Genomic DNA, 25,910 nt, shown 5'->3' with positions numbered 1-25,910 from the left:
TTTATTTTACTATTCAAAAAAATTTTTTTTAAGTTTATTTATTTGAAAGAGAGACAGAGGGAGGGAGAGCACATGCGTGTGTGGGAGGGGCAAAGAGGGAAGGAGAGAGAGAATCCTGAGTAGGCTGTGCCCTGTTGGCGCACAGCCCAGTGCAGGGGCTGAATCCCATGAACCATGAGATCTTGATCTGAGCCAAAATCAAGAGTCAGATGGTTAACCGACTGAGCCACCCAGGTGCCCTGATGACTTATATTTTAAAAAGAACTCACCAAATGGCAAGATGAGTGATTATTGTAATGAACAAGATGATGTTCAAGAATGAGAGAAAATTCTATAAGCATTCAGAGAGGAAAACAAAATTATTTTAAAGGAAAAGATGATCAGATTGGAATATAATCTTATATTCAGTGAACATGTTAAATCAGAGAATTCCAGACCTTTGGATTTATGGGCAAATAAAATGCTGGTAGAAAACTTGAGTAATTAACATAAATTATCAAACTTTTTTGGCTAAACAAGCATGTACTATATAACCAAATAATGGAATAATTTTTGTTTTACAGTGAATAATACTGTCATTTTTATTGATTTTGCTGCATTCAGGGCTAGTGAAAATTTCATCACCGAATAGTATTGTTTTTTGGTTTGGAGTTTGGTGACTACTGCAGTTATCTGCAGTGCTGTGAGGGAAAAGGCTATGATCTCAAGACTTTTATACTTTACCATACTATCATTTACATATGAAGGCAAACAGATTGCCAGACAGACATGGCTTCAGAAATAATACTGGTTTTGTATCTTTTACAAAAGAAAAGTATCTGAGGAAATACTGTATAGAATAATATAATTAGTAAGCTTGATTTAACAGATTAACATTAAACTTTATACCTTATAGAAGGTATTTTATTTTGATTACCTGTGAAAAAGCCATTAAACCTAAGCCACAGAAATAGCAAGAACAGAAACTCAAAAGTATTTATTTTAAGCATTTATTGTGTTCCTGCTGTATAGGCTCTTGGGATACAGTAAAAAAAACAAGGTAATGTGAACTTTGCCCTGATGAAGTTTACAGTCTAGAAGAAATAACCGGTAGGCACAATTCAGTGCACTGGATGCTACAGTGGGTAGACTGCAGGGGGAAATGTGAGTGTAGAACAGGAGCTGGCTTTCTGAAGAAGGAACATGTATGTTGAGATAAGAAGACAAGAGGGAGAAATTGAAAAGATTTTGGATTAGTTGATTGCAGAGAGTACAGAGTAGGAGAAAGGATCAGATGACACCAGAGAGATAATGAGGGACAGTATCACACAGAACCTTGAAAATGGTGTCAGGGTAATTTGCTGTTATCTTGGGAGGAATGAGGAATTATTAAAAAGATTTTAACCATGAAAAACTGATGTGATCTGGTTTGTTTTTTAGAGAGATAACACAGGTTATAGTGTGGAGAATATCAGGAGGTATTGAAGGTAGTAAGATCATTTAGAGATTTGTCTAATTTATTTGTTTGTTCTAACAAATATTTCTAGTCAGAGGTGATATTGGGCTGGCCATGGTAGGACCATGGGATGGTGAGTGGTTGATGGATTTGAGAATGATTTAGGCTTTGGTGGTTGGATATTAGGAAGATGTAGGGGGAAGAGGACAGATCTGCTCCTAAGATTTTGGCTTGTGCAGTAGGTACATGATGATGATGCCATTCACTAGGGGAATCTTAGAGAGGAAGATTAGGGAAGGATGATGAGTTCAGTTTGAGGTGCCAATCCAGAAGATAGATAAGTGGATTTGGAGTTTAGGAGAGGGATCTGAGCTAGAGAGAGTTATTGGGAAGGTAACTCAAGTCACAGATATGAAAGATCACTGATGTAGAATGTGCAGAGAGAGAAGAGATTATTTAGGTAAAAGACCTTGGGAACATATATATCTAAAACAAGGATTCTTCTAATAAGACTTGGTGATGGAATGACAAAAAACATAGGGCAAAAATTCAGGAGTGTGTAGGGTAACAATTCTGAAACTACCGTGTGTGCATATTAGCATTAAACAAGTAAATAAATGGATGGTAAACTGTGAGGGCTAGGTTTCTCACTTTGGAGAGTGAGGTTATAGATAACCCTGGGCAAGGGAAAGGCTAGAATGAACATGTGGTATTGTATTAGAGTTAGAGGCATCAGTATGAACTCATTTTAGGTTCATATAGATACGGAAATGATTATAGATAACATGTGTATAAATGGCCCAATATACATACACCTGTTTCTTAGCTCTGTCTACTGAAAGGGCCTAGAAGCAATGACACCCTGGTAGCACAAGCACTCCTGGATCTTGGTTTCTAAAACCATCTTCAATAAAAAGAAGTAGGCTCTTTGGGAAATGACTGATACTCGGACTGAGGCAGGAATATGCAAGATAAGCCTTGAACACTTTGTAGTGCTGAGAGTAAGAATATATTCAAAATCCCAAAATGTAGGGGCTTGGCAAAAGGATACGGGAATCAACTGGAAAGAGCTTCCAGTGGCCAAAGAGGGACAAATTTGAACAACAAAACAAATAACATAGTATTGGATTATAGCTCAAAGTATAAAATAAATATCCTTAAGTCCATACTGATTAAAAGAAGTGACTGAATAAATAAGTGCCCCTACTTATTTATTTATCCAGCACAGAAGAATTCAAAGTAATTTATGCAGACACTTCCCTTCTTCAAGGAGATAGAACCTAATTCTCCATTCCTTGAGTGTGGGCTACACTAAAAGGCTGCACTAATAGGGACTGGTTATTTGTGTTTAAGATGAAATAAGTTGAGGTGGACCAAGATTTTTTCATGGGATATAACATTAAAGAAATTGGTGATTTCAGTGGGAGCGGTTCTAGGGGGAAGGTTCATTTGTTTTAGGCTATTCATGTATATGTCTCTAACTTTAACTAACCTTATAGAGTATTCTGTGTGTTCTTATTAGAAGATTTAATCATAAATTGATAGCTACTTAGTGTCTATCAAAAGCTCACTTAAAATATCAAATATGAGAAGGTAGTATAATGAATATCTTAATTATGTATTCATCTAGTTTCTTGTATTAAGTGTTCCTAGAACAGAAGTATCAGGACCATGTCATCTCAGTCTCTCCTGACATGAAAATGCCAATACTGAGTTCTGATTTAATGATATGCTCTCTGTCTGAAGAATCTATCTTCAGTTTCTTATTCTTCAAATAAGAAACATTATTTGAATGATGTGCATCTTCTAAAATTATATTTGAAACCTAGTGGGCTAAGGTTTATTGTTCTTTATACAAGTGCATATGGTTCAGATACAAAATTTATATTTTCTTCTTTATCAAAAATTAAAAACTTGTAACTTGGAAAACATAGAACTAAATTTGATACGCAGTGTTTATAGTTTGCTGATATCATGAGCTTGAAAAGTGTTTGTTTCAGTTGCCTACTGCCATGTAACAAATCACCCCCAAACTTAGTGTCTTAAAATAACATTGATTTGTTATTTTTACAGTTCTGTGGATCAGGAATTTGAGCAGGCCTAGCTAGAGGATTCTGTTCTCTGTGACTTGAGCAGGGACCTCTCTGTCAGCTGGTGGCTGCACAGAGCTGGACAGTGTGAGAAGGCACTTTGGTCTGTCTCTTCATGGCCTCTCCACAGCATGATAGTTTCAGGGTAGTTAGATTTCTTATATGGCTTCTAGTTTCCAAGAGGGAGAAAAAGGAAGCAGTCAATTCTCTTGTTTTCTAGAGCTTGAGAAGATCACTTTCACCTCATCCTGTTGGTCAGATCTTGGCCAGGCAAGATATAAGGAGCTAGGAAATAAGTCCCCCCCCTTTTTAAAATTTATTTAATCTCTACACCCAGGAGGAAGCTCGAAATCACAACCCTGAGACCAAAAGTCGCATGCTCTTCTGACCGAGCCAACCAGCTTCCCCCTTTTAACCCCATCTCTCGATGGATGGGGTGACATGCACAGAGAAGGAATCAGTCAATAGCAGCCATCTTTAGAGGGTAGTATGTGCCATACCAACTGTTGCAGTGTCAGTAATTTTGAATTTTATTTACATAGTTTTCTTGTGATGAGTCATCTTAGCTTGTATCTTAACTTGTAACTGTGCCAAGTCCTCTTAGAAATAGATTATAAATATTAAATAAAAAAGTATTACCAATTTAATAGAAAAGATTTTGGAATAGTGGAGGGGGGTACATGCTGAGCCTCACAATTCTCATTGCCACTCACTGTACATTTATTTTAGATTAACAAGGATCGTGGATTATTTAGAGTTGAAAGTCTTCAAAACATCTTTGTTTAGGGCCATACTAAGAGAATTTTCTGCTTTATTTTAGTTTCCCTGAACTGGAAGATTTACTGACATATTTCCATATATATATTTTAAGCTCCGATGAACTTTGTAGAGCATAGTCTAACAAAGGCTATCATAATTTAAAATCAAGATATTCTTTTAATTTAGTAATTCCACTTCATAAGTACACAGATATTATTTACAGCATTTGTCAATACTGAAACAACACTAGTATTCATCAGTGAGAGAAGATTAAATAAATTATGATGTAATCATATAATATTACGAAATTGTTAAAAGCATGAGGGAATTCTTTAAGGAATGATGTGAAGTAAACTCTAAGGTACATTAAATTAAAAAATCATAATGAGAAGCTGTGTAAATATGTCACTTTATATGTACAGAATACCTATGAATACATAATAAATAAGGAAAGGGAGCAGGATGACTGGGGGAAAATTTCTATTTACCGTAACTCTTTAGTACAATTTACTTTTTGTGTCAGGCACATGTATTAACTACTCAAAAAATTAACTTAATGAGATTCCTGGGTGGCTCAGTTGGCTAAGCCTACGACTCTTGACTTCGGCTCAGGTCATGATCTCACAGTCTGTGAGTTTGAGCCCCGTGTCAGGCTCTGCACTGGCAGTGTGGAGCCTGCTTGGGATTTCCCTCTCTTTCTCCCTCTTTCCCTGTCCACCGCCCACCCCGCCATCCCCGCCCCGACTGCTGTCTTTCTATCACTCAATAAATAAACATTAAAAAATTTAACTTAAAAAGTGCTCATATAGGAGCACATGGGTGGCGCTGTCAGCACAGAGCTTGGGATTCTCTCTCTTCCTCTTTCTCTTCCCCTCTCCTGCACTTACTTTCTCTCTCTCTCTCTCAAAGTAAATAAATAAATATTTTAAAAAGTGCTCTGATAACTTTATTTCATTTGTTGATTATCTTTTTTGTATAAGCTGGGATGTTGGATGCTCCATTCAGATGGAGTAGTCTAGCTTCAGAGAGCCTCAAGGCCAGTAGGAAGGATTACACACATGTACCAAGTAATGAGACTGCTTGTTAGTGGTCATTTTAGCATTGTTCAGATCCTCTGGCCATTATTTGTATTAGAATTCTTATTCCTTATTGTATTGAAAAGTTCTTTATGTTCCAAAAAACACGTTATTTTTGAGGTCTGTGTTTTGCAGATAATTTCTGCAGATATTTTCTCCGATTTTGTGATTTGTCTTTACACTTTCATAACACTGTCTTTTGAATAGCAGAATTTAAAAATTTTGTTTTACTGTGATAATATCAATTTTTCTTTAATGACTTGTGCTTTTTGTGTCATACCTAAAAACTCTTTGCCTAACTCAGTTTGGCAGATTATAGCTGACTGAACCCATTGCTTGTTTTTGTAAATAAAGTTTTGTTGCAACATGGCCATGCCCATTTGTTTACATATTGCCTAGGGTTGCAAAATGACAGAGTACTTACAGCAGAGACTACGTAGCCCATAAGCCTTAAAATATTCACTGTATAGCCTTTTGCAGAAAAAGTTTGACAACCCCTAGGGCTAACCTAGGGTCCCCAGATTTTCTCTTATATTTTCCTCTACAAGTTTTATAGTTTTGCATTTTTAAATATTTAGGCCTATTAATTTTTTTTTTAAATATTTTTATTTCTAGGAGAGAGAGAGAGAGAGACAGCGTGAGCAGGGGAGGGTCAGAGAGAGAGGGAGTCACAGACTGAAACAGGCTCCAGGCTCCGAGCTGGCAGTCAGCACAGAGCCCGACGCGGGGCTCGAACCCACGAACCGCGAGATCATGACCTAAGTGAAAGTTGGACGCTTAACCGACTAAGCCACCTAGGCGCCCCTAGGCCTATTAATTTTTGTATAAGATATGAGGTATGAATTGAGCTCCTTCCCTCCCCTCCCCCCCACCAATATGGATTGTCCATTGTTCCAGCTGCATTTGTTACAAAGACAATTCTTTTTCCATTGAATTACCCCGGTACTTTTGTTGACACTCAGTTGACTGTGAATTTGTAGATCTGTTTCTGGATTGTCTCTTCTGTTCCCTTGAATTGTATGTTTATCCTTATACCAGAATTACAAAGTCTTGATAACTATAGCTTTATAGAAAGTCTTGAAATCAGTTACTATAAATTTTCCAACTTCTTTTTTTTTCAAAATTGTTTTGAATATTCTAAGTTCTTGGCATTTCCATATAAATTTTAGAATCAGCTTGTCAGTTTTTACAAAAAATCTTCTGGGATTTTAATTGGGACTTAGGGTAAATTTATAAATGCACGAGAATTGCTATTTTAACAATATTGATGGATTTGATCTTTGAGAACCGTATATTCCACTTATTAAGATCCTTGATTTTTCACTCAGAGTTTATATTTTTGAGCATACAAATCTTCTATTTATTTTGTTATATTTATCCTAAATATCTTTTGATATTAATATAATTGTTACTGTTCAATTATTTCTAATTATTCATTGCTGCCATATAGAAGTACAGTTGAATTTTATGTGTCGACTTTGTATTCTGCAATTTTGCTCAATTTTCTTATCAGTTTCAGTAGTAGATTCTTTGGGATTTTCTATACAGATAATCCTGTCATTTGGGGAAAGAAAGACATTTTTGTTTCTTTTTTTCTCATCTCTAGGTTTTTATTTATTTTTCTTGCATTATATAGTGAATAGGAGTGCTAAGAGCAGATGTTCTTGCCTCGTTCCCGATCTTAGAGGGAAAGCATTTAGTATTTCGTGATTATGTACATTAGCTGTAGATTTGTTGTAGATTCATGTCCTAGGCTGAGGACATTCCCTTCTGTTTCTAGTTTTCTGAGTTTTGAATCATGAATGACTGGGCTTTTTCTAATTTTTTTTTTTTTTTACATCTGTTAAGATGATCATTTATGTTTTAGTCCACTGTTAGGGTGAATTTCATTGATGGATTTTTTCATATATTGAACTAATATTAATATTAATAGTGCATTGCTGGGATAAATTGTTTGGTCATGATATATATTCCTTTTTATAATTGCTGGATTCATTTTTTAATACTTGGTTAAGATATTTTGTGTCTGTATTCATGAAAGAATATTGGTCTGTACTTTACTTTTCTTAAAGTTTTTTCTTTTGTCTGATTTTTGTATCTGAGTAATGCTAAAATTTACGAGTAGCGCTTTTAAGATGAATTGAGAAGTGTTTTCTTCTTATGTATATTTGGAAGAGTTCATGTAATATGGTATAACTTCTTTCGTAGACGTTTGGTAGAATTCACCAAGGAATCCCCTTCTCATGGAACTTTCTTCATGGGAAGGTTTTAAATTATGAGTTAAATGTCCTGAATATATTAAGAGCTATTCTTATTAACTGGTTTCTTCTTTTAGTGAACTTGGTAGTTTATCTTCAGATTTTTCAAGAAATTGGTACATTTTATTTGTAAAATAGAAGTTGTAAAATGTATTGCCATAAATTGTTCACAGTATTCTTTTACTATCCTTTTAATATCTGTAAGCTCTCTAGTGGTGTTCCTTTTTCATTCCTGATATACATAATTTGTGGCTTCTCTCTTTTTTTCTTGATCACTTTAGCTGGAAGTTCATTCAATTTTATTGAATGTTTCACAGATCTAGATTTCAGTTTCATAGGTTTTCTCTATTTTTTTTCAATTTTATTTCTTCCTTCTAATGGCTTTGTGTTTAATTTATTCTTCCTTTTCTACTTCTCTAAGATGAAGGCTTATTATTATTGACTCAAGACTTTGCTTGTTTTCTAATATAAGCATTTAATGCTCTAAGTTTCTAAAAACTGTTAGCGGTATTCCACAAATTTTGGTATGTTCTGTTTTTCATGTCATTCAATTAAAAATATTTAAAATTTTTTTTTACTCTTTGAAATTATTTTTCAGTTATTCTGATTTAATTCTGTTTTGGTCAGAGAAAATATATCATGTGACTTTAATTCTTTTAAATATGTTGAGGTTCACTTTATGGCCCAGAATATGGTCTTTCTTGGTGAATGTTCCATGTGCCCTTAAAAAGAAAATATATCTGCTCTCATTGTGTAGGATGTTCTATAAATATTCAGTTAAGTCAAGTCAGTTGATAGTGTTTTCAGGTCTTCTATATCTTAGTAACTTTCTATCTTTTGTTGATTAAAATATTGATTATTAATATTATTAACAATATATTATTATATTAATTTACCTTATTTTGAGTTAGTCTTTTTTCATAATTTCATTTTATATACTACTTTTGGCTCATTTTATATATGTAGACATACATGTATATACACACATATACACTTATATACACATATATAAATATATATGTATACACATATATTAGTGTACATATATGTATATACACACATATATTTTAGCAGTTGCTCTGAGTCATGGCTTTTCAATCTTGACAGTATTGTATTTTCAGTTGGATAATTTTTGGGGACTGGAGGAGATCTTCTGTGTGTATTGTAGGATTTTTCGCAGCATCTCTGGCCTCTCTCTACTTGATGAAAGTAGCAACCACTCCCCCTCTGAAGTTATGACAACCAAAAATGTTTCCAGACTTTCCTTCATGTCGCTAAGGGAGTAAAACACCCCGCCACTTGAGAACAACTACTCTAGGGTTTGAAGGATATAACTTTAACTTTTGACACTCTTTGTTTAAATAACAGTATACTATTTCGTGTGTCACATGATCACCATATGACCATATACTTTATTTTCTATCTTTCCTCTTCATGTTCATAGATTTTGCTTGCATATATGTTGTTAACCCCACAATACTTTATTTCTTATATAACCTAAAATGAATAAAAATAAGAAACAACAGTATTTTATAATTACCTTTTCTTGATAATGCTCATCATTTCTTTTTGTAGATCCACATTTTTACCTGGTAATTTTTATTCCTGCCTAACGAATTTCTTTAAACATTTTTGGTGTTTGCAGGCAGTGCATTCTGTCAGGTTTCATTTGTCAAAACATTCTTTCTTTCTTCATTTTTGAATTTTTTTTCTGGTTATAGAATTCTGTGTTTAGCTTTTTAGTCATTCTACACTATTGTCTTTTGGCTTGTGCAATTTCCTGAAGAGAAGAAAATGTTAGTCTTTATATGTAGTAATTTTTTATCTCTGCCTTTGAAATTTTTTATCTTTATTTTTCTGCATTTTGGCTATGATATGTCCATATATATTTGTGTGTGTGCATTTAGGCATTTATCATGATTGGGATTCTGTAGGATTTTTTGCTGTTTTGTTATCTTGGATTCATTTGGAAAAATTCTTGGCCATTATCTCTTCATCTAATTTTTTTTTTTGTTTGTTTCCTTCTCTTCAGGCTTCAATTGAATGGATATTAGATATTTTGTTACAATTCTACAGCTCTTAGATGCCCTGAGCTGTTATTTTTCCCTCACTCTTTAACTGTGGTTTCATTTTGGATTCTTTCTATTGACTTGTCTTTTAGTTCAGGGATTCTTTGCTCCTCTGTGTCCAGACTGCTGTTGAGCCTGTCTCAGGAACTTTTTTTCTCTAATAGAATTGTTTTGTTGTTTCTATTTTTTTTATTTTGCCCTTTTTTAATAGTTTCCATCTCACTGCTGAAAATGTCCATCTGTTTGTGTGTGTTTTTCATCATTCCTACTAGACCATTTAACATATTTGTAGTTATTTTTAAATGTCTGATAGTTTCAATAGCAAAATCATTTCTGATTCTGTTGATTGCTTTATCTCTTGATAAAGGGTTATTTTTTTCTTGCTCTTGTATATGCTTCATAATTTTTGATTTAATGCTCATCATTGTGTACAGAAAAATAGGAGAGATTAAAACGATCCTCTTCGTCTGTTAGGCTGTTTGTGTTGGAAGTTGAGTCAATCTAAGCATGAATTGAGTGAGGTTTGGATTCTTTTGCCCTCATTACCTTCATTGTACCACAGGCTTCAAATTTCTCCAGCAGTTGGCTGTTGCTCCCTTGTGTCTAGAGTGTGGCATGTGGTATTACAGGATTTTTCTGTGTTCCTGTACCACCCTCATCTTTCAACAGTCTTTGCATATCTGTGCACCAGAGAGATTTCTTTATGTTATTGTCCCTCTCCCAGGGATTATTGTTGCTTGTTTCCCATGCCTGTGCCTGCGGAGCAGGGCAGGCTTCTCTTGTCCTAGTCCAGACCCAGTCCTGGTCCATCCAGGCCCTGTGTTCCTGGATGTTGGTGCTGAAGCTTTCTTAGCTTTTCTATTCTTTTTTCTTTTAATTTTTAGAAAATCTTTATTTATTTTTGTGAGTGAGACAGAGAGAGACAGAGTGTGAGCAGGGGAGAGGCAGACAGAATCTAAAACAGGCTCCAGGCCCCAAGCTGTCAGCACAGACCCTGATGTGGGGCTCGAACCCACAAACTGTGAGATCATGACCTGAGCTGAAGTCCGATGCTTAACCAACTGAGCCACCCAGGTGCCCCTTAGCTTTTCTATTGTTTCTCCCTTGTAGTCAAACTCTGCCATATATTTGTAGTTGGTCACATGGTAGTTGATCTCTTTGGTATTGGTTTAGGATCCTTTGCCCATGACTCTTTCCTGCTGTCTCCCCAAAAGTGGCAGATTTTTTTTGGGGGGGCTCTACTTTTTCCTAGTGTCAGTGTATCTTTGCCTGTGTCTTGGGGCCTTGAGACTGTTTCTTCCTCCTCCTCCAGAGGCAGGGGAATTTTGCTTGTATTCTCCTCTGAAGCAGTAGAGTTTTGCCTGGATCCTAGGGTGAGAGGGTTTTCTGTCCTTCCCCTAGTGGCTCTAGACTTTTGATCTGTGTTTGACGAAAGGTTGGGGAATCAGGTAGGGTTTCATGCCTATGCTTGTCACCTCCTGCACACTTGCCTGTTGAAGCAGGGCTCTATATGGTATACCTCTAATTTTTCTTGTGAGCATGCAGAAGAACTTAACAGTTGAGTGTAAACTCTCCATGTGTCTGGGGTCTCCAGCCATTCCAAACTGACACATGAGTCTACACTTGGTCTTTAAGAATTTCATAAATCTTAGCTGATTTTCTTTCTTACACACTTGTATGGTGGCTTCTTCTTTCCCTGTGACCTACCAAAGGTAAAACCAATTATTTATGTGGCCTCTCCTTGGAGAACTTGTTCCTCTTTAGAATTAAATTTACTTGGTTGCCTTGTGACCTTGACCCTTTGTTAGGCCTAAGAGAGGTTTTGATTTGGTAGATCTGGCTCATGAGGGTGGGATTGACATTCTTTTGTGGCTCCCCGCATTCTGAGCCAAAGTGGAACCACTTAGAGTTCTTGACAAGGAGTGCTATTGCAAACAGCTCTTTATTCTGATCCCTCTTTCATGCTTTCTCTTGCCTTCATCTGCCTCTTGAGCATTTCTTCATTTTGGATCGAACCTAAGGGGCTCTTTCTCCTGTGAAGCCTTTTCTGATTCTACTAACTTAGAATGAAACCTTTCTTGACTTGTACAACTGTCTTGACTCTTGTGGAGCTGTATTTCATTTTTGTAGGCCTATTGAAACTCTTGCTGAGGTTGGGCAGCTTTTAGTACTTGAGGCTCCTTACTCTGTTATGACTATAACAGTTGATGGATTTTTAGATAGGCTTATAGTAAACTTGAGAGAAAAGATAAAGTGATGTACAAGAGAACTTACATTTATCAATAAAATAAAAATTTCTGAAATCACACTGCATAGGTTTCTGTACTGTTTGGTTTGTACAGTTGTTGCTCTTGAACTCTCAATTGCTTTCAAAACCAAGACTTAAGTTTGTGGAATCTAATTTCTTACAGCTGTGGGCTTAGTTACCCAAACTAGTGTATATACATAATGAAATGTCAGGGAAACAATGCCAAAGCTTACCCTAACATGGAAAACCTGCAGAATAGACTGGGTGAAAAAAAAGTCAGGTGGGCACTTTGTTTAAGAAGACAGGAGGAATAGGACTGTTCTTCAGTTAAGTGTATTTACATAAAGAATTGCTGGAAGGATATAGAAGAAACTAATAAAAATGTTGACCAGTAGCAATCAAGTTAGAAGTAGGGCAATGTGAGCTGCATGTGGATGACATAGGAATGAGACTTAAAATATGTGTTCCTTTTACATCATTTTTCAGTTTTGATAGACTATTTTGATGTATTGACAATGTATGCAAATGATGGAAACTAAAAATAATAAACGTAACTGTGGATCTTAAAGAGTAATAGGAATATCTGAAAAATACTTCAGAGATGATAAAAAAATGTTCGCCTATGAAATAAAGGTGTGTATGAGATACCTTTATTTTATGCAAATCAGATTTTACAAATGAAAAGACCCAATACAGAACATGGAAAATTGCAAAGAGCAAGGTTTTATGAATTCATGAATCTGGCTCCAGGTGAATAAATATTTAAGAGGGGTGACTTTCTAGCATAGTTAGAGAGGTTTTGGTTCTAGACTCAGTAGTGAAATGGATGATGCTTTAAAACAGAAAGTAGCAATGTTTGTAGACACCAACCATAACAGAAAGACACAGTACTCAAGAGTAGACTGGGCAACCATTTCTTACTCATGAAGTCACTTGGCATGTCTTGGGAAACTGATAAAATGTATCTCTAACTGTTGTCAAAGAATTGGAGATGAGATTACCGAAGAATAATCTTATCACAAATTAAAGCACATAAGGAAGCAACAATTAAAGTACTGCAAGAGTTATAGCCCAGAAATCAACCATATTTTGGAAAAATAAATGAAATATGTGAAAAAAAAAACCCTTATAAACCAAAGGATGGTGAGAATTACTGAATCTTGTTAGGAAAACTGGTTGGCAATTCAGAAAATAGTTTAGAGTCAAATTTCATTTCATACATCTTTTGGAATGAAATATTGAAACAATTATCCTATACAGAGGTAAAAATCAGAGTATTTATGCGTTGTCATTGAAGGAGGAGAAATTTTTAAGCAGAGATATAATAAAAGAAAGAGAGAAGGCAGTGGTGGACAAATCTGGCCACCTAAAAATAAAAACTTTTATATTAAAAGTCAGCAATTGAGAAAATGTTCAAAATAAATGAAATAATGTTTTCATAATAATAACAACCTACACGGACAGTTAAGGAAAACATGGAGGAACCCCTTCCATCCCACCTTTCATAGAACTGGAAGAGGAAGTGTGCCAAAAGTTTGGGAAAAAGGCAGTGTGAGTAGTGGGGGAAGGACCTGATTAATGACATGTAAAAGGCTCACTGGATAGCACTCATTGTTTAAGATTGAAGACTTCAGGGGCACAGTTGGTTGAGCCTCCTACTTCTGCTCAGGTCATGGTCTTATAGTCTGAGTTCAAGCCCCGCATCCGGCTCTGTGCTGACAGCTCAGAGCCTGGAGCCTGCTTTGGATTCTGTGTCTCCCTCTCTCTCTGCCCTTCTCTCGCTGTCTCTCTCTCTTAAAAATAAACATTAAAGAAAATTAAAAAATATATAAAGTTGAACACTTTAATGTTATAGCAGGATCACTCCACATGGTTGTATGTTTTCTCTCTGGCATGTAATTGAATCGAACCAGGATTAGGAATTTGAGGGTAGTGAAGTGGAAAGAAGAAAGTAACATACTCAGTAGATTGAGAGCTTGGGTGACAGTCAGAATTTGAGACTGGTAATAACACAATAACTAACTGGAGAAATGAGAGTAGTAGAGCATATCTAAGGGATTAAGTCTGGACCTAGGTTACAAATGATAGATTGAGATATTGAATGACAAAGAGAAGAGAGTAGGAAGCCAGATGGCCTGAGCTTGAGGGCAGGAAAGGGATTGCTTGTGAGTTTGGGTCTGGAAATATCACTGTGGGGAAGGTTGATCCCTACTGCGTTAGCCTTCACTGTAGAGAGGGCTCTTCTCAAAAGCCAGATTTAGCCCAGTGGTTGAAAGCAGTGTTCACTGACAGGTTGAGGATGTAGAGGTGATTTGTTTCACTGTGTGAAAGAGGTTTCCAGAGGTTTCCCAGGGAAAAGGTTAAAGGGGACAGTAGTTGTGGGGGAACACATGGGGTGGGTGAGAAAGCACAGAGAAGATTGTGGGCATGAAAATAGGGGAGGGGTAATTGGCCAGGATGGTTTGTGTTTTGAATAAAGCCCTGGGGTGATAGGTGGAAGCCATAGGTAGAATTAACTGGCACAATTCCTGAATTGACCTGTGATATAATGATCATCTCTGGACCTAATCCACTGGGTCTTTATGATCTAAAGGGAATATTAAATTTAGTAAAAAACTTAACCCTAGGTGATACAGCCTGAACCAGTTAAGCTTTAAGTAATGAAAGCCAGTAGGTCTCACATTTCTTAAGCGTTCTCTGATATCTGCAGTCTCCCACTGTTAGGAGGTAGCTTTGAGGTAAAAGTGGGAAGATATAATACTATCATTAGTTTAGAAAAATCCAGTGTGTCATATCCCAGTGACAACGATCCAGTAATGAGCGCTAGCCATTGCATTGAGGTGTCTTCTGCGAGGAATCCCATTCCTTCCTACTGTTCCACTTTACCTGAAACTGGATACCGAAGCCACTGCTGCTGGGGTAATGTCAGCAAATCTGATGAGTAAGCTAGTTGAGGGTCCCAGTCTCCTTTGAATACTGATGCAAAGCCCAGTTTGCTGCGTATCTTCCATGGGGATCTGAACCTTTTTAAAGCTAGCAACTAATGATCTCTTATTAATTAATTGATTTATTATTGAGGTTTTAATCTTTAATTTCAATTTTTAAAATCTGTAGTAGGGATAAGAATGAGAATTGGCATTTCTTGAACAACTAAAGCATCTGTGTAAGAATCTTTGCATGCTTACAGAGAAACAATGATATGTAAAAGATTCTAAAATCTATAATGTTTTCAGTAGACTAAATGTATCTTCTTTCTTCTACTTTAGATCTGTCCGTATTAGTGGAAATGTAACTGGAACTGACTCTGATGATAAAATCAAGGACCATCAGCAAGATCATGCAGTAGGAAATTTTGGTTCCAAATGAAGACACCCACATTTAGAATTTCTACTTTTTCTAAGGTATTTGAGGCATAATTTTACTGTAATCTGACTCCTTGGAAGTCATTTTGTGATATTGGTTTCTACATATAGATTTCATAAGTCTAAACGTTTTTGTGTTAGAATGGTTAGCTTTCATAGAAGAGTTCATCCTTCCCAACCCGATTGCCCCCAAAACTGAGATAAGATCCAGATTTAAAAGGGAGATAATCTTTATAATTAGTAAAGCATGTCAATTATAAGGAATACACTGGGTGCAGATTGAGTAAGCTATGTTAGATAATAGATTTTATTTTTTAATTTTTACTTATTTATTAAAAATGTCAATTTAGTAATTATTTTGTGTATGACCATCTGGGATAAGCAAGTGAATTCAGCACTCTGACAGAGTCTGCTCACATAATATATGAGCTCTTAGTGATTGTCATTTAGTTTGGTTTCGGAAACCTTTTTGTTTTTGTTCTCCTAAATTTATTATTAAGGGTTTTCTATTCACCACAAGGTATTACTTTTACTTCTCATAGACTGTCCCTATAGGACCTTTGGGATCTGATGGGTTAGTTTTACTTGGACCAGAAAGGGGAGATATGTAATTAAAGAATCAAGTGACACTTCCAGATAATGGGGTGGATCCCCACTTTAAAGACTACATACAACAGTTGAAAACAATGAAAGGAATTGTAGTGTCACAAAAAACATAGTGCTATCTGTTTTTCTAAATTCTAAACTGGATATAGTTAGGTATTTATTTAAAATATTTTTTAATTTAAAAAGTTTTTTTAAAAATTATGTTTCTCCAAATAGGCAAGAAGTATGGAAAGTTATTATTTTAGGGGGTAGGTCAAAGTTGGTTGGTTCTCTGTGTATATTATAGAGGTTTAACATAAATTAATCTTGCTCGAATACAGAGAAAAACAAGATCTGAGAAAAATGTATCACTTATTACTAGGATTATTAATTTCATTTTGCTCTGTTTTGGAAGAAGAATATGTAAAGCAATAAATTCTAAAATAATAAGAATCTATGACATTGGAAAATCTTGACTGCTTCAATTAAAATGAATGGCTCTCTTCTAAAAATGTTTGTCAAAAAAAAGTTACCTGGAATCAAATAGCAGATGAAGAAGAGTTAGATTGCTTCGATGAGAAGTTTTAAAATTGTTCTGGTAGCTAGTGGATACATTGTACTTCTCTAAATTTTTGTGTGTGTCATTTTGAATTAAATAGTAATGATGATTAAATGGATAATTTGCCTTGTTTTCAGAACCATTTCCCTTATTTTTTAAAGATATCTTTTTTTGACAACATTAATTGAATGTCCAAGCTTTGCAAAGAGAATGATTCTAGATAATGGGGAAGAATGTAAATTATTTTATAACTTCATTATAAATTAAGTTGAAGACATTTTTCACTTCCACGGTTTACTGTTGGTGCTAGAGAAGCTAAATACACTCATCTAAAACCATTTAAAAACAGTTATAAAATGAGCACATAAAATCAAATTTTAGAAGCTCTTTCTGAGCAATATAGTACTATGTTCAAATTTCAACAGAAGTTAAGATTAGAGAGGGGCGCCTGGATGGCTTAGTCGGTTAAGTGTCCAACTTTCACTTAGGTCATGATCTTGTGGTTCGTGGGTTCGAGCCCCGCGTCGGGCTCTGTGCTGACTGCCAGCTCAGAGCCTGAAGCCTGTTTCAGAGTCTGTGACTCCCTCTCTCTCTGACCCTTCCCTGTTCATGCTGTCTCTCTCTCTCTCTCCTAGAAAAAAAAAAAAAAACATTAAAAAAAAAAAAGAAGTTAAGATTAGAGAATAGGAAGCTCTGATCAATTGGATTTGCTGACTAATTGGTTGTGGTTGTTAACTATTTATGGTTCTTCTTGTGAAAGTGCAACCAATTTATTTGCCTAATTCCTTAAATTAGGATATCTCTAATTCATTAATTTCTTTATTTTTATTTTTATTTAGTTTATTTTTTTTTTAATTTATATCTAAGTTAGCATATAGTGCAACAGTGATTTCAGGAGATTTCTTAATGCCCTTACCCATTTAGCCCATTCCCCCTCTCACAACCTCTCCAGTAACCCTCTGTTTGTTTTCCATAATTAAGCGTCTCCTATGTTTTTGTCCCCCTCCCTGTTTTTATGTTATTTTTGCTTCCCTTCCCTTAGATTTATCTGTTTTGTATCTTAAAATCTTCATATGATTGAAGTCATATGATACTTCTCTTCTCTGACTAATTCCACTTAGCGTAATACCCTCTAGTTCCATCCACGTAGTTGCAAATGGCAAGATTTTCATTCTTTTTGATTGCCAAGTAATACTCCATTGTGTATGTGTATGTGTATATATATACAAATATATATATTATATATATTGTGTACACCACATCTTCTTTATCCATTCATCCGTCAGTGGACATTTGGGCTCTTTCCATACTTTGGCTATTGTCCATAGTGCTGCTATAAAAATTGGGGTACATGTGTCCCTTTGAAATAGCATACCTGTATCTCTTGGATAAATACCTAGTAGTGCAATTGCTGGGTAATAGGGCAGTTCTATTTTTAATTTTTTGAGGAAACTCCACACTGTTTTCCAGAGTGGCTGCACCAGTTTGCATTCCCAGCAGCAGTGCAAAAGAGATCCTCTTTCTTCACATCCTTGCCAACATCTGTTGTTGCCCAAGTTGTTAATGTTAGCCATTCTGACAGGTGCGAGGTGGTATCTTATTGTGGTTTTGGTTTGTATTTCCTTGATGATGAGTGACGTTGAGCATTGTTTCATGTGTCTGTTTGCCATCTAATTCATCAATTTCTTATATCTTCCCACTCACTTACAAGCTTTCACATGATATGCTTTATTAATATATTTTCTTTTCCCCTTTGAAAATGAATAAAAGTGGAAATTTCACAAACTTGAGCTCAGAAGTTTTATATAATACATTTTGACAATATTTTTTTAACAATTTTTTTTGGGGGGGGGGCTTTAGATTTTGGGATTGGGTCAAAGCAAAATAAAATCAGTACCTGAATTATGGCCCTAGAACATTTATAAGGTTATGTCTTAGATTACAGTTTACATTAAGTTAAAATGGCACCTTTCAAAAATTTGTTTGTACTCCAGAAAATACTTGAAAACAACTGTCAACAAGGTATACTGAGGGAATAGGTGTTCCCTTGCAACAGTTCTCTCTGCGGGATGACCGAAAGAGCACAAGCTTTGACTCTTCTCCTTCCACGCCACCCTGGGGAATTGAATTAATATTTCTGTCTTAGAAATATTTCTTTTTAGACTTGTGACAAAAAGTGAAATGTGTATAAATTTTATAAAATAATGCTTCTCTGTGTGAGATTAGTGAATGTTGTTGCTAAAGACAGAGAAGACCATGCTACTAAGTATCATTCACAGTTATCCTTCTCCAAGCAAAAAACAGGTCAACTCACACTACTAGTGAGAAGCTTGTAAAACCAGTTTCAAAGTTAGTGGCAAATATTATGCTTGGAGAGAAAGTAAAATGAGCTTTTGGCAAAAATCCCTTATCAAAGGCATACCATCTGGAAAAGCAATTACTGTCATGTGTGCACGCTAGCAGAATTTTTTGTTTTTCAGTTGGATGAAAGCACTGATGTTCAGGGAACATACCAGCACTTCATAGAGATGTGTTACTGTTTATCACTGAGAAATCTATAATGGGGCAGAGGAATTTTTGTTATTTTGTTTTGTTGTTGGTAATGGTGGTGGTTGGTGGTCTTTGTTTCAGTTTTAAAGCCAGTGTTGCCTGGAAAAGTTGCATTGGGTCCTGTGAATGAAGCCCAACAACATGAGCTGCAGAAAAGCTGCAATTATTCTGGGAAGAAAAGAAATTGCACTAGGGTATCAGTTCATATCTGCTTTTTTCAGAGAGAATTGGTGTTCAGTAATATAATTTCTGATTGTGATTTGATAGCAAAGAAAGTAGTAAAAATTGTGGATATAAGCAATTTTCGGCCACCAAAGGCATGTCTTTTGACTGTTTTATGAAGAAATGGTTAGTAAGTATAGGGTCTTGCTTTTCCACGGTGTTGAGTGCTAGTTCTGTAGTGTGACAGGGCTTTAAATGTTTAATTAGTATTTTAGTAAAATATTTCTTTAATACTGATAATGCCATTTCTATGATTTCAAGGGGGCATAGCATAGCAAATACATTAAGTATTTCAAATAGTCAGAACTTCATTTTCACAGTATCATGAATTTTAATGTTAAGGATGAAGTATGAGGATCTTCCAAAAGTCTGAGTTATGATACAGAATAATTCAACCTCTAAGAGTATGACCATTTCCCCATACTTGATGATTTTATCAAAGAAAAAAAACCTGGTAAATTTTTATTGTGCATTTTTAAAAACCATACCTGAATTTTGGAATAGAACATGAAAAAATATGCCAGAGTAAAAATGCCAGCAGAGAATATAGGTTAGGCATCTTTTTCCTTTTTGTATTCAGTGGAACGCTGAAAGCAGACTTCAGTAAGAAATAGTGCTATAATTTATAATTTCTGGGTCTATGTTCAGTCATAATATTCAGAGTATATAACACAGCTGACTTACAGTTAAGAATTAGGGATTTTCAATTTAGTAGAAATACAGAATAAGAAAGTGGCTTATGGTTAAAGATGATTCCAGACCTGGGGACTTGAAATCTCTGCAAGGAAGTTATCAAACATGAGCAAGGTATGGCAAAACAATGAAGGTGCTTAATCAAATGGGCTCTGGCTGGCCAAAGATGAGACATTTTGAGTATCAGTAAGTATAATTGCAGTATACTCAATCACATCAGCTTTGTTTAAGTCCATGAGTTCATAATGATAGTTTAAAAAAACTCATGAGCTTTCTTTGGAGTATGCTAAGGATCCCGCTCTACCTGAAGGTAACCAACTAGTTGAGGAGAGGAGGTTTCTTTTCTCATGAGTATTCTGATTAATAAATGAAGGAATGATCAATAGAACATCGCTGTTTTGTAATGAATCCCAGGACCTAAGTAAATATTTTTGGTGGCTGCTAACCTCATAGAGAGACAGCCAGACATTAGGTTTCTCTCAGTGAAAGTCCACAACACTGCCTATTAAGTATTCTTGTTAAAAAAAATTGAACTTGAACCTGAATTTCATCAAACTTCTAGCTCTAACTACCAGTTACAGGAAACACAGAAAACAGGGAAACAAATGAAATGATACTGTGGTGATGCAGTCAGCAAAATCGAGGCTTTGGGGAAGTCCTTGGGAAACACAGCTTGTTTTTTTCAATGAATAAATTGTAGGGAACAAAAAAAGAGAAATGAGAAGGAAACCTGAGATTAATAGCAATGATTGGACTTTATTTAGGTCCAGATTTTAGTGCATAAATTTTTGTGAAATAATCAAGGAAACTTGAACACTGCATATTTGGTATTAAGAAATTACTGTTAATTTTTAGGTGTGATAACAGTATGTAGTTATATTTAAAAAGAGTCATTGTCTTTTAGAGATACATATTGAAATGATAGTGGATGCAATGATATGTCTGGGATATGTTTCATTATTATCCAGACGAGAGGGGAAGCTGTGGGAGGGGATAAAACTAGATTGGTCCTGAGTTGATGTGATCATTGTTTAAAGTAGGCACTTGTGTTGCGGGTGGTGGTGGTGGTGGTGGTGGTGTAATTTTTGGTAGTATTCGCTAAGCTTTTTTGAACATTTCCATAAGAAAAAGTCTACAAATTTACATTCTCTTCATTGGTTTCTTTTTTTTTTAAATTTTTAAATGTTTTTATTTATTTGTGAGAGAGAGAGAGAGACAGCATGAGCAGGGGAGGATCAGAAAGAGAGGGAGATACAGAATCTGAAGCAGGCTCCAGGCTCTGAGCTAGCTGTCAGCACAGAGCCTGACATGGGGCTCGAACCCACGAACTGTGAGATCATGACCTGAGCCGAAGTCGGACGCTTAACCGGCAGAGCCACCCAGGTGCCCCCAGAAACTAATTTTTAATCAGAAATAGAAAAGAAAGGAATCGTTCTAGTTCAAACAAACTGCAAAAGCATAGATTTGGGAAAACCAGTGATGCACAGATTTTGCTAGTTTGGTGTAAATTTCTGATATGGTAGGGCTCCTGAGTTATTCTAATCACAGATATATTAGTTGGAATATAGCATCTCTTACAAGTAGCATATTTCTAACATGCTACTTCATAGTCATATCACATTTTACTATTTTAGAGAAGAAGGAAGGATGCATTATTTTAGAAAATAGTGTTTGATAGGGAGAGAATAACCAGTATTTGATCACTTTAACTTCAGTTAAAAATGAACATGGAGGGGTGCCTGGGTGGTTCAGTCAGTTAAGTATCTGACTCCTGATCTCAACTCAGGTCTTGATCTTGAGGTCGTAAATTCAGGCCCTGTGTTGGGCTGCATGCTGGGCATGAAGCCTTCTTAAAAAAAAAAAAAATGAACATGGAAATGAATTTAAATAGTCATTTCAAGAACCTTTGGACTTTCCTTAAGATTAGAAATGACTTATGTTATTAAGAAACTCTGCCTATTACAGGTCTAGCAATGTAAACATGAAATTAGGTTAGGTGCAAAATTGGGAATCTCTATCCTTATTCTTAATATCATATGGATACATTTAATGATAAAAAGTGAAAGCGTGACTATTGTGTAAAACTTGCATTTGCTTTTATAATGGGCCTTCTTTAGTCATTTCTAAAGCTTTCATTTAAATTTGAGGTTAAGTATACTTTTCCAGTTGACCATGCAACATTGAAAAAATAAAAACATAAATTTTGAGTTAAGCCACAAAGGAAAACCTCAATAAATTCTAGAAAAGTTGAAGTTTTTTGTGTCCATTTTCTCCCTACAGTATAAATTTAAAATGCACTACTCCAACCACTTGGAAAAATCAAACTGTTCTTAACTAATATTGAGTCAAACAGGAGATCAAATATATAATAACTAATTATTAAGTAACTGAAATGAGACTTAGGCTAAGACTAATACTGTGCTTAAAAGTAAATTGATTAAGGGGCACCTGGGTGGCTCAGTTGGTTAAGTGTCCGACTTCAGCTCAGGTCATGATCTCACCATTCATGAGTTCCAGCCCTGTATCAGGCTCTGTGCTGACAGCTCAGCCCTTTGAGTCTGCTTCGGACTGTGTGTCTCCCTCTGTCTCTGCCCCTCCCATGCTCGTGCTCTGTCTCTCTCTCTAAAAAATAAACATTAAAAAAAAATTTTTTTTAAGTAAATTGATTAAAATAAAATGAACTCAACCTCAGAATTTAGCGTGACAAATAAATAAAACCAAAATAAATGCCTCGGAGAAAGGAAGGATATAAATAGGATAAAAGCAGAAGCTGATAGATTAAAAAACAGAAACTATGGGGACGCCTGGGTGGCTCAGTTAGCATCTGACTCTCAGTTTTGGCTCAAGTCATGATCTCGCAGTTGGTAGATTTGAGCCCCGTGAGGCTCTGCACTGACGTGCGGGGCCTGCTTGGGATTCTCTCTCTCCTCCTTTCTCTCTGCCCCTCCCATGTGCTTGCTCTCTCTCTCAAACAAACAACAAACTTAAAAAAAAAAACCCAGAAACTATGTAATTGTAAAATCTAAGAGCTATTTCTTGGGATTAAAAAACAAATAAATCTCATTTTATCAAGGAAAAGATAGAAAATCAAAGTATGAAAGAATAGCGGGAATATATATGTGTGTATATATATGTATATATATATATGTACATACACATATATATGAGAGATTTTTAAAATTGTGAGACAGCTTTATTTAACTCTAAGCCAGCTGAATTGAAATCTCTCTGAAATGAATTGTTAAACACTCAAACTGTGTTAAGAAGAAAACCTGGGTAAACCAAGGATTATGGAAGAAAGTTTAAGGAATTTTCTCCCAAAATTGATTCTGGAGCCAGATCATTTTGCCAGTGAGTTTTTTCTAACTTTCAAGGAACATGTAATTCCTATGGTGAGAAGCTGTTCTAGAGATTATAAAAAGATGGAAATGTGCCCAACTAATGTTATGAAATCAGTATGAATATCTTAACAATGGTTACTTCATGAGAATGAGATTCTTCTGGGTAGTTACTGTTTTAGTTTTTGTTGTGAGCACAGATTTTTACTGAAATTAAGATAATTGAGAAAAAACAACCCAGAAACTAAAACTTAGACAAATATAAAATATAAATATATTTGCTGTTACTAGTGCTCTTTCTTCCTTTGTGTGGATCCAGATTTTTACCTGATATTCTTTTCCTTTTGCCTAGAGAGCATTGCATGTCTTGTAATGGACTTTTCTCAACCTTTGTCTAAAAACATTTCCACATTCATTTTGAAATATATTTTAACTGGATATAGAATTTTAGGTTGACAGTGTCTTTCTTCCAGTACTTAGGACTAGAATTCCATTGACTTCTCATTTGTCAGTGGTTCTGATTGTCATCAGGTTCTGATGAGAAGTTTTTGTTTTTCTGTACATAACAGGTATTGTTTTATACCTCTTGTACCTTTTTACATTTTTTCTTAATCACTGGTTTTAAACAATTTGATTATGATATGTGTGTGTGTGTACACAGATATATTTATTTATTTATTTATTTATTTATTTATTTTTTTTTTGAGAGAGAGCAAGAGAGGAGTGCTGGGTTGCAGGCAAGGGGCAGAGAGAGAGAAAATCTTTAGCAGGCTCTACACCCAACACAGAGCCTGACATGAGGCTCAATCTTATGACCATGAGATCATGACCTGAGCCGAAATCAAGTCAGACGCTTAACCAATAGAGCAACAACCCAGGTGCCCCTGATGATGATATTTCTAAGTATGGTTTGCTTTGTTTTTCCTTCTTGGATTTTGTTGAGTCTCATGGATGTATGGGTTTATGGTTTGAAAAAATGTTGCCCGTTATTTCTCCAAAAATTTTTTCTATCACATTCTTCTCTCTAGAGTTTTGGACCCCAGTTAAATGTATATCAGATTGTTTGGTATATTGCTTCCAAATCATTGGTGTTCTTTTTCTGTTTTTCCTTTTTTTCTTCTTCCTTGATTTTATTTTTTATTGTTGTTGTATTTTTTTCTTCTTTGTACTTCATTCTGGATATTTTTCTGTTGCTGTGTTTTCAAATTAAGTGTTAATCTGCTGTCAGTCCCACTCAGGTATTTTTCATTTCAGATACTCTGTTTTTCATTTCTAGAAGTTCCATTTTGGCCTTAAAAAAATCTTGCACTTATCCCTCAACACTTCCATGTGTTTTTGTACCTTCTTGAGCATATTGAGCATATTTATAGTAGCTCTTTTAACATCTTTGTCTGCCAAGTTCTGTGTCTCTGTCAGTTCTGCATCTGTTTCTATTGATTTGTTATTCTCCTGGTTATAGGTCATATTTCCCTTTTAATTTGTATGCCTGGTAAATTTTCATTGGATGTCAGACGTTGTGAGTTTTATGTTGTCAGGTGCTGGATTTTGTTGTATTCCTTTCAATGATGTTAGTCTAAGTTTTGGCACGAAGTTAAAATTTTTTGAAATCACTTTGATGCTTTTTTGAGATGTGCTTTGTTTTGAGAAAGCTTTGTTAGGGTGGGTCTAGAACAGCCTATTTTCCTAGAGCTAATTTAGAGTTGGTAACTTCTGAGAACTTAATGTCTCATGTATTATGAAGTCTTTTCACTCTACTTGATAGAAATACAAACTATTCCTAGTATGAGTTTTAGGAATTCTTTGGCCTATTTATTTTTCAGTGGTCCTTTTACGAACCTTAAGTAGTTTCTTCTCATACATGACAGATCACTCCCTGCCAAAGCCTTGAAGGGGAAACCTCTGCAGATCCCCAGTGTGCAGTTCCCTTTTCTCTGGTATGCTTGTCCACAAATTCTGGTTGCCTTGGCCTCCCTGAACATCAGTCTCCTCAACCCTCTGAGATTTCCAGGCTCTTTGAAGTCCTCACTGTCTGTGCTGCATCCTGGAAACTGCTTCAAGAGTGTGGGGTGGGGCACTTGTAGGGCTCACCTCCTTTCCCTTCCTCACCCCTCCACTTTTTCAGTGACCCATTCATACTTTGACTGTTGTCTAATATCTGAAAACTGTTGTTTTATTAATCTGTTTCACCCACTTTTCTGGTTGTGTAAGGCAGGAGGATTAATTGGATTCCTCTTACTCCATCATGGCTGTTTGTGGGCATATTTGATGGATTATCTTTTCCTTTTCTGTGGGTTGAGATGTGGGCCTACGTAAAAGAAACCAAGAAACTAGTTGCCTTAGTCTTAGTGTTCCAAGTGTTAGGCTTACCTGCAATTGAGGCAGAAGAGTTCCTAGTTGCTTTGTCGTTCAAACCTTTTGATAGTAGTAAACAGGCAGTTTTGCCTGGGGCATCCCTTCTCATTTTCACTCTCTGGAATTTACTGCAAGTGGTAGGGTGGTTGATCAAGAATTATGGTATTCTGAAGTTTTATAGTTTTAGTAAGTTTTTAACATTCTTACTTTAAGCTCAGTTAAGACCCATTTCCATTTACTTTTTCTCAGCTGTTTCTGTTTGCTGTTACTCACCTTTAATTTTATCAGATTTTTTTGTTTGTTATTAGATAGTT

General features: G+C 35.6%; 1 protein-coding gene across 6 annotated transcripts in view; it reads left to right on the top strand.

Annotated features, from left to right (window-relative positions):
• NCOA1 (nuclear receptor coactivator 1) overlaps positions 1 to 25,910 on the top strand; it is a 241,137-nt gene that overhangs the window by 39,887 nt on the left and 175,340 nt on the right. For all 6 annotated transcript variants that reach the window (XM_039238319.1, XM_039238320.1, XM_039238321.1 and 3 more), the window contains exon 2: positions 15,202 to 15,336. The gene's annotated coding sequence lies outside the window, so the exon portion shown is untranslated. The remainder of the gene's footprint in view (positions 1 to 15,201; positions 15,337 to 25,910) is intronic.

Source organism: Hyaena hyaena, unplaced genomic scaffold (genome assembly GCF_003009895.1).
Source record: "Hyaena hyaena isolate Hyena2069 unplaced genomic scaffold, ASM300989v1 scaffold_138, whole genome shotgun sequence".
NCBI lineage: Eukaryota > Metazoa > Chordata > Mammalia > Carnivora > Hyaenidae > Hyaena > Hyaena hyaena.
Note: the sequence above shows the minus strand (reverse complement) of the source record. Positions and strands in the feature narration are given on the sequence as shown.